Raw genomic sequence first — 8664 nt, 5'->3', positions numbered from 1 at the left:
CTGTGTGTCCAGTGTGTCAATATTCTTTATACCTTACCCACATGGTATAAATGCTTTTTTCTATTTAATATTTAGAAGACAGTTATACACAAGATGCATTAAATAGCAGGATGGCAGATGAACATCAGGAAGGAACATTAGGAACATCCACGGTGTTCCATCCAGGAACCTTCACCATGGAAACCCTTGTGCTCATGGGCCTGGTCTCAAGACGCAGTCAGCTGTTGGGGATCAGAGGCCGCACTCATCGTAGCAGAGAGGCAGGACCAGCTGGGAGAGGGTCCTTCTGTGACACTGACGGCATCACCGGGCCGTGGGAAGTGACTCAGCTGTCAGAACTCACACAATATCATTCTGCACCAAAACCTCACAGGAAAAATGGTAAGTATGAAGTTTCTCCATTAGTAGCAATTCTCAGACTAATCTCTGTCCTCCATCCGTTCTCCACAAAACAACATTTTATAGCTTTGCTTGGGTTTATTTATCCATTTATTTTTTATTTTACTAACTGATGGAAAAGACATATTGTGTGTGTGTGATTTTTGTCTCTCTCAGTAAGGATAATTATGGTATAATTCCTATTATTATTATTATTATTATTATTACAATCATCATTTAGTTTTCTTAAGCTTCTCAAATTCTAAGGGCATTAATCAGGGTCTTTCTGACTTGTGAGATAGAAGAGAAATCCAAACTGTTTAAGAGAGAAAAGAATGCATTGATCACCAGGACTCACAAGTTCCCAGGTTTAACCTGCTTGAGAAACAGTTACACCTGTGGTTTCAAGTGGCATCCTGTGATTCATTTTCTCTCTCTCTTCTCCTCTCTTCCCTCTCTCCTTCCGCAACACCAGCACCATGTTTAGCATCACGAACCTCAGACTTAAACAGCACGACAGGCTCCTCCCAGGTCTCCAGCTACATAACCCTCAGACTTAAACAACAGCAGCACTGGCTCCTCCCTGGGTCTCCAGCTCCACAGACCTGAAACTAAAATGGCAGCATTGTCTCCTCCCCAATCCCCAGCTACAGACCCTCAAACTAGAACAGTACACTGGCACCACCCAAAGTCTCCAGCTCCACACCTCAAACTAGAACTTCAGCACCCGCTCTTTTCCGAGTCTCAATATCCGCGACCCTCAAAACAGCAGCACCGGCTCCTCCCCTAGTCTTCAGCTTCACGACCCTAACTATAATAGTAACTACTTGCTCCTCTGTGGTCAACAGCTCCAAGACGCTAAAACTAGAACAGCAGACCAGTGTCTACCCAAAACACCAGCTCCAAGACTCAAACAAGAACAGCAGCACTGACTTCTCGCCAGGTCTCCAGCTCCATGACCCTGAAACTTGAACTGCAGCACGCGCTCCTCCCCAGGTCTCCAGCTCCACGGACCTTAAACAAAAACAGCAGTACCCGCTTCTCCCCAGGTCTCCAGCTGCAGACCCACAAACTACAACAGCAGCACCATCTCCTCTCCGGGTCTCCAGCACCATGACCCTAAAACTAGAACAGCAGCTCCAGCTCCTCTCCAGGTCTCCAGCTCCACGACCCTAAAACTAGCACAGCAGCACCAGCTCCTCCTCGGGTCAACAGCTCCAAGACCCTCAAACTACAACAGCAGCCCTGACTCCTGTCCAGGTTTACAGATCCACAAAACTCAAACTTGAACTTCAGCACTGGCTCCTCCCCGAGTCTCCAGCTCCCTGACCCTCAAACTAGAACGGCAGCACCATCTCCTCTCTGGGTCTCCAGCTCCATGGACCTTAAGCTAAAACAGCAGCACCAGCTCCTCCCGAGGTCCCCAGCAACAGACCCTCAAACTACAACAGCAGCACCAGCTCCACCTACAGCCTCCAGCTCCCCACCTCAAACTAGAACTGCAGCACCAGCTCCTCCCCAAGTCTCAATAGCCACGACTCTCAAAATAAAACAGCAGTAGCGGCTCCTCCCCTGGTCTTCAGCTTCACGACCCTAACTATAACAGCACCACCCGCTCCTCCGGGGTCAACAGCTCCAAGACCCTCAAACTACAACAGCAATCCGGCTTCTACCCAGGTCACCAGCTCCAAGACTCTCAAACTTGACTTGCCAGGTATCCAACTCCACACCCCTCAAACTTGAACCGCAGCACCAGCTCCTCCCCAGGTCTCCAGCTACTCGTCCCTCAAACTGTTGCTCCTCCCCGGGTCGCCAGCTCCAAGACCCTAAAACTAGAACAGCAGACCGGCTCCTACCCAGATCACCAGCTCCCAGACTCTTAAACTAGAAGAGCAGCACTGACTTCTCGCCAGGTCTCCAGCTCCACGACCCTCATACTTGAACTACAGCAACAGTTCCGCCCAGGTCTCCAGCTCCACAAACCTTAAACTAAAACAGCAGCACCAATTCCTCTGCAGGTCCCCAGCTACAGATCCTCAAACTAGAACAGCAGCACTGACTCCTGCCCAGATATCCAGCTCCACAAACCTCAAACTTGAACTGCAGTACCAGCTACTTCCCGGGTCTTCAGCTCCATGACCCTGAAAATACAGCAGCAGCACTGGCTTTTCCCCAGGTCCCCAGCTCCACGACCCTCAATTTTAAAAAGCAGCGTCAGCTCCTCCCTGGGTCAGCACCTCCACGACCCTCAAACCTGAACCGCCGCACCGGCTCCTCCTCGGGTCACTAGATCCCAGACCCTCAAACTAGAAGAGCAGCACTGACTCCTCCCATATCTCCAGCTCCATGACCATCACGCTTGAAGAGTAGCACCATTTCCTTTCTGGGTCTCCAGCTCTACGACCCTCAGACTTGAACAGCAGCACCAGCTCCTTTCTGGGTCTCCCGCTCCACTATTTTCAGACTTGAACAGCAGCACCAGCTTCTCCCCAGGTCTCTAGCTCCATGACTCTCAAACGAACAGCAGCACCTGCTGCTTTCTGGGTCTCCAGCTCCACCATCTTCAGACTTGCACAGCAGCACCAGCTTCTCCCCAGGTCTCCAGCTCCACGACCCTCAAACTAGGACAGCAGCACCAGCTCCTCCCTGGGTCTCCAGCCCCTCAAGTCTGAGGGTCGTGGAGCTGGAGAACCGGAAAAGAAACGGTGCTACTCTTCAAGTCTGAGGGTCATGGAACCAGAGACCTGGGGAGGAGCTAGTGCTACCACTGTTCAAGTTTGAGCATCTTGGAACTGGAGACCCAGGGAAGTGCCACTTGAACGGTAGCTCCTCCCCTAGTCTATAGCTCCATGACCCTCAAACTTGAAGAGCAGCACCATTTCCTTTCTGGGTCTCCAGCTCCACGACCTTCAGACTTGAACAGCAGCCCCAGTTCCTCCCTGGGTCTCCAGCTCCATGACCTTCAGACTTGAACGGCAGCACCAACTCCTCCCTGGGTCTTGAACCTGCCCAGCCTGCAGATTTCAGACTTGCTAGCCTTCAGGATCACATTAGCCAATTCCTTAAACTCAGCCTCTTTCTCTGTATGTAGGATATGGACACCTCCTGCCGGCTCTTTTTCTGGAGAGCCCAGTGAACACACCATGCATCAGGCTCCATCATTCACCAAAGCGTCTTTCCAACAGCCTCTGCCGTGATATTTCTTAAATAAAGGTCACTCCAAAGACCCTCACCTCTGGATTGTAACCAACTCAGTGGCAGACTTAATCCATTTCTACCTGCTGACATTTCTCACATGGAAAAGGCTGGTTGACAGATTGAAGCTGTCTCCCCCCACTCCCCAGGCCAGTGCACACTTCTCCCTTGAATGTTGATTTTGTGCTCATTTTAGAGACTGAGGCAAAAAGACAGACAAATACAAGGCCAAGTCAGTGACAAATAAACAATGCTATTTAGGCATTGAGAGTGTGTTTTTGTGTTTGTGATTTTTTGCTAATTAATTCCGCCTGTAGAGGAGGGGGAGGGAAAGGAGGAAGGGAGAAGTTCCCTGGCAGGGCTGAGAGGCAGTGTGGTGTCTGGGGCTCCTGGAGTGCAGGGGGATGGCCTGGCTCTGCTGCCTTCTATGGGTAAGGGTCCACTGCTTTTTTTTCTGGGACTTAAGTCACCTGGGCTTATACTAAGCGGCCCTCAGCAAGCTCTTCTCCCTTGCCCCTGCCACCAAGAGCCCCAGGATGCCCTAGTTCCTGCCCCTCCAAGACCTGGGACTCCTGCTCCTGGGGCCTTCTGGTTGGTTCTGCTTTTCCTTGCTTCAGGACCTAAATGGATTCTGTCACCTGCCTCCTCAGAACCCTGAGCGATACACCCACTGCCTGTCACCCAGGACGGGTCCACCCAAGTCTTCCATCCCAGGAGAGTCCTTCCTGGCACCTTGTGAGCCGACAGCATCTCCAGGGAACCGCAGGACTTCGGGGGGCCTGGGAAGCATCAAGAGCTTCAGGAGGGGAGCCCCTCACAGGTAGGGATTACGGAGCCCTGCAGGGACCCTTAGAACAGGTAGGTCGGGGTGGGGCTGAGGTCTCGGCGCCTTGATTCAGGTTCGTGGCTTAGGTCCCACCTCTCTGAAATCTCCCACCCACAGCCAAGCCACTGGCCACCCCACTGATGCCCTGTGTTACACTGTTTTGATGGAGACCTCACCAGGCTCTCCCACCTGCTCTCCTCCTGGAGCAGGGAATGTTGGAATTTGGGGCTGATCTGCATATGAACGTGACTCTTAACAAGGTGAGGGGCTTGAAGTTCTCTGGGGCTAATGACTGCTCCGTGAATAATGGTCCCTCTTAACATGTAATTAAACATTTATCAGATGTATTTCTACAGAAACATCCATCTTAAGAGGTTACTGGATTTCCTGAAACGAGGCAGATGTACTCCCAGCTCCCCCTCCCCTCTCCAGCTTCAGTTCCCTGGGCCGGATGCCCCCCTGGGGCCTGTGGTGCAGTTTCGGTTGGTTCACCCCATGCGGAGCTTGATGGGGTTGGGTTGGGTTTAATCAGAATGGTAAATTGCAAATGATACAGGGCCTGGGCTCTGTTGGGATACTTGTGTTGACCAAGTCCCTTGTGAATTAAATCATTTAATACTGGAAATGGAAAAGGCCCCTCATCTTCCTTCTGAATGAGCCGTGAAATAGGCTCTGGGAACGGCCTCCAGGGTGAAGTGGTTGTCAGGGCTTGGCGCCAAGATCTGATGGGGGGGTCAGAAGACAGGGCACCAGCAGGACAGGGTACTTGGGGAGGCCTATCACGATGTGCCACAGATGCATCCTGTGTCGGTAGCACCCCAAACTCGGGAGGCTGGTCGGGGCGCAGCTGACATACCTGGGATGTGTGCACTGATCGCATACCACATGAGGCACCCTCGAAGCATCCGAGAACCAAATAATCACTCCTCAGCTTCCCAACCCGGGGACAGGTTTGGGCTCTGGCGTGGGACAGCGCTTGTCTTCACTCTGAATCTCTGACCGCAGCTTTCTCAATGCAGTGCAGGGGTTGACTTGGCAGATGAGGCTGCTGGGACTCAGATCACCTCACTGGCTTGAAAGCGGATCTAATCTGCTCCCAAGAAGGTGGAGCCATGGACTAGCTGGTCCCAGCCGTGAATTCTCTGAAAATTAAAAGAATAACAAAGCATATCAAATAGGATTAACACAAACACTCCTCAACACAGTGCCTGTGAGGCAACAGAAACATGAGCACAGAATGCCCATCAGTGGGGGACCACCAGGCCCGATGTCTCCAAAAGCAATTTGCTGGATGTATCAAGAGCTTAAATTTAAAAAGCACTTAATCCTTGATGCAGTTATCACACACATAAGATATTATCTTAAGGAGCTGTTCATAAATGCAAACCAAGATTATGTAGTAATACAATCATTGCCACATAAACTGCAACAGCAAAAATTGGAAGCAGTACAAATGTCCAATAATATAGGAATGGAGAAGGGTGCACAGGTTTTCCAAATAGGGAAATATTGAAGGATGATTTGATCATATGCTTACCTGAAATTTTCAATAGTGTAGAAAGCGCTCGTGATTTCATGTGAAGTGAAAAAAATGGATACAAAAACATGGATTTTACACTCTTATCACACATGCATCCATATTCAGAGGAAATAGTTAAATAAGAGACAAATCAGGGTACCAACAGTAGTAACATGTCGGTGGTAACATTATAAATGGTTTTCATTTTCTTTTTTATAGTAGTTGTATGTTTTCAAATTTTCAAGCATGATCAGGTCTTTTAAAATCACAAGAAAAAAACTAAAGTTGCCAGTTGCTACCAGGTGAAAAGGACAATATTCTTTACCAATTTCTGCAAAATACAGGATCCTTCATAACATATACAGGTCCTTTAATAAGTGATATGTTGAAATTTTCAATACAAATTCTGATGTAAAATAAGGAAAGAAACATTCAAAGTATTCATTATCATCTTCTATTCATGTTTGAGAAAGACACAGAGAGTCAAATTACTTTGGAAAGCCTAAAAATTGTTGGTTTCGTTTTAAATTGATATCTCTAACACCTTCATGTGACTTCAGTAACCTATCTGCTCCCTGCCAACCTTAAAGTGCTTAATTACCACAAATTTCTGAAATCCATCTATCATTTGAATAACCTTTGTGAAATCATTATTGAGTGCTTTTAGAGGATTTGATCACAGCAATAGAAACAGGCCCATTTGTCTCCGCACATGCAAATGACTTATTAACATTCAAGTGATGAGTTCACTTTACCAAGATTCCCAAGACATGCATCATCCCCAAATGTTACTTTCCTCCCTCAAGTCCTTTCATATCATCCCTTTGCTCTAGGACGACCCGATTCCTCACCAGCTTACATTCCCAGCAGCATCTGGCCACCTTGCCCTCTCTGCTACCCCTGGCCTTATCACAGTTCCTCAAACCGAACAGGCTCAGCCCAACTCAGCAATTGGCACTTGCTGTGCTTTGCAGAGCTCCCATCCAGTTCTTGCCCCGCTCAGCTGCAGCCTGTGGGATGTTCCTTAGTCCCAAGAAGACACGGCATCCTCCTCACCCCCAGTCCTTTGCACACGTTGTTCCCTTTGCTGAAACATTCTTCCCCTCCCATCGCCTGCAGTTACTTGGTTAATTCCCGCTTCCCTTTGACAGACTTTCTCTCCATTCCCTATGCCCTAAGCTCCTATCCCCTGACCCAGGATCAAACTCTATAATCCCCCAAATGTTTCCTTTGCAGCATTTTGCACATTCAGTTACTGGATGATATTTTTATTGAGTCTTTGAATAGTTGGCTTCCCTTCTGGTCTGGAAACTCCATGAGGGCAGAGAATGAAAGTCATGCGCTCACCCCAGGAAGGTTGTCTGTTAACAAAGATTAACTGAATGACTGGTGGATTTGCACAGCATTTAGGCCTTTGTGCCCTGTGCTGGAATCATTCTTTGCTTGTATATGAAACCACTTTACCTGAGTGGAATTTCCTTTGTCATGCTACCTGCAGGTTTAGTGAAATGACAGTCCCTGTAGAGTACAGAGAAGCCTCCAGCTGCCTCCCTATGCTGGGGTGCGAATTGGGGGAACAAGACTACATGAATACATGAAGGAATGAAATGCACCACACAAGAGCACCAGCATCTGTTCACCTGCTACACATCAGTCACTGATGGCATCCAAAAGGAAAAGACCCTTTCTCCTGTATGACATTCATCTCTGTACCTGTCCCAGCCCTGGAACCACCAGAAGGAACAGCGGAGAAGGGGACCCCAAGCCTTAGTGAGAGGTGGGTAGGGGGAGAGGAAAAGCTTGGAATTAAATGTGATATTAAAATTTAGATTTGGACCAGCCAAGGCTTTTACTATCTAGATGAGAGTGATAATGATTAATGAACTTGTTCTTATAAATAAAAGTGAACAAAAACCCAAGGGATCTTCCCAAAATGTCATCCAGAAGCAGGGGCCTGAGACCTAACAATAGGGCAGGGATTAGGGTGAGGCAAGGGAGACACTCACCCCAGGTGTAAAATCTAAATGGGCACCAAAAAATTCAATAATCATGATAAATAACATCGTTAACACAGTACTTTTTAAAACTCAAACTTCATGCAAAAAAATCTGTGATTAACAAAATATTAAAAATGTAAAGACAGGATCCTTTGTGAGAAAGAAGGAGAAGGAGGAAGAAGAAAAAAGGAGGAGGAAGAGGAGGATGAAGAGGGGGAGGAGGGGGAGGAGGAGAGGGAGGAGAAGGGGGAGGAGGAAAGGGGGAGGAAGGGGAGGAGGAGGGGGAAAGGAGACAGTATTCAATGCAGCACTTCCACAATTTGGCCTCACTTGCTCACCCTAACCCAGCCTTGCCTCACAGAAGCTACTGGAAGGCAGCTGCTGGAGAAAAGTGAAGCTGTTTCCTGCTTGCATTCAGTTCAGACCTTCCATAAACCAGCTACAGGTGAGACAGTGATGAACCACCTGGGCCAAACAGGACTGAAATCTACCATCAGGACCACAATAACCAGGTCCGTGTTGCCCGTTCCCAGCTGCGCTCAGACACTTTGACTTAAAGGCTCAGGCCAGGGTTGCTTCTCTCATTGACATCAAGAACTTGTTAAGAGAAGTAAGTCTCAGTTATAGGAAGTCAGATCTTCCCAAGGGATGCAATCAAGGAGTTTATTTATTTAAAATGCAGCCCCGTGTGGGAGTAGGAAGGGGAATGAATTTTTTTTTTTTTTTTTTTTTTTTTTTTTTTTTTGCGA

At 48.3% G+C, this 8664-nt stretch overlaps 1 long non-coding RNA gene across 1 annotated transcript; it reads left to right on the top strand.

The window, feature by feature from the left end:
* Nucleotides 1-201: 201 nt before the first annotated feature.
* LOC126964408 (uncharacterized) lies at nucleotides 202-7765 on the top strand. The gene is made up of 3 exons (XR_007729366.1): nucleotides 202-381; nucleotides 4224-4393; nucleotides 7417-7765. It is a non-coding gene; the product is annotated as an uncharacterized LOC126964408 (long non-coding RNA).
* The last annotated feature ends 899 nt before the right edge of the window (nucleotides 7766-8664 follow it).

This window comes from Macaca thibetana, chromosome 10 (assembly GCF_024542745.1).
Source record: "Macaca thibetana thibetana isolate TM-01 chromosome 10, ASM2454274v1, whole genome shotgun sequence".
NCBI classification, from domain to species: Eukaryota; Metazoa; Chordata; class Mammalia; order Primates; family Cercopithecidae; genus Macaca; species Macaca thibetana.
This window is presented reverse-complemented; position numbering and strand designations above follow the sequence as displayed.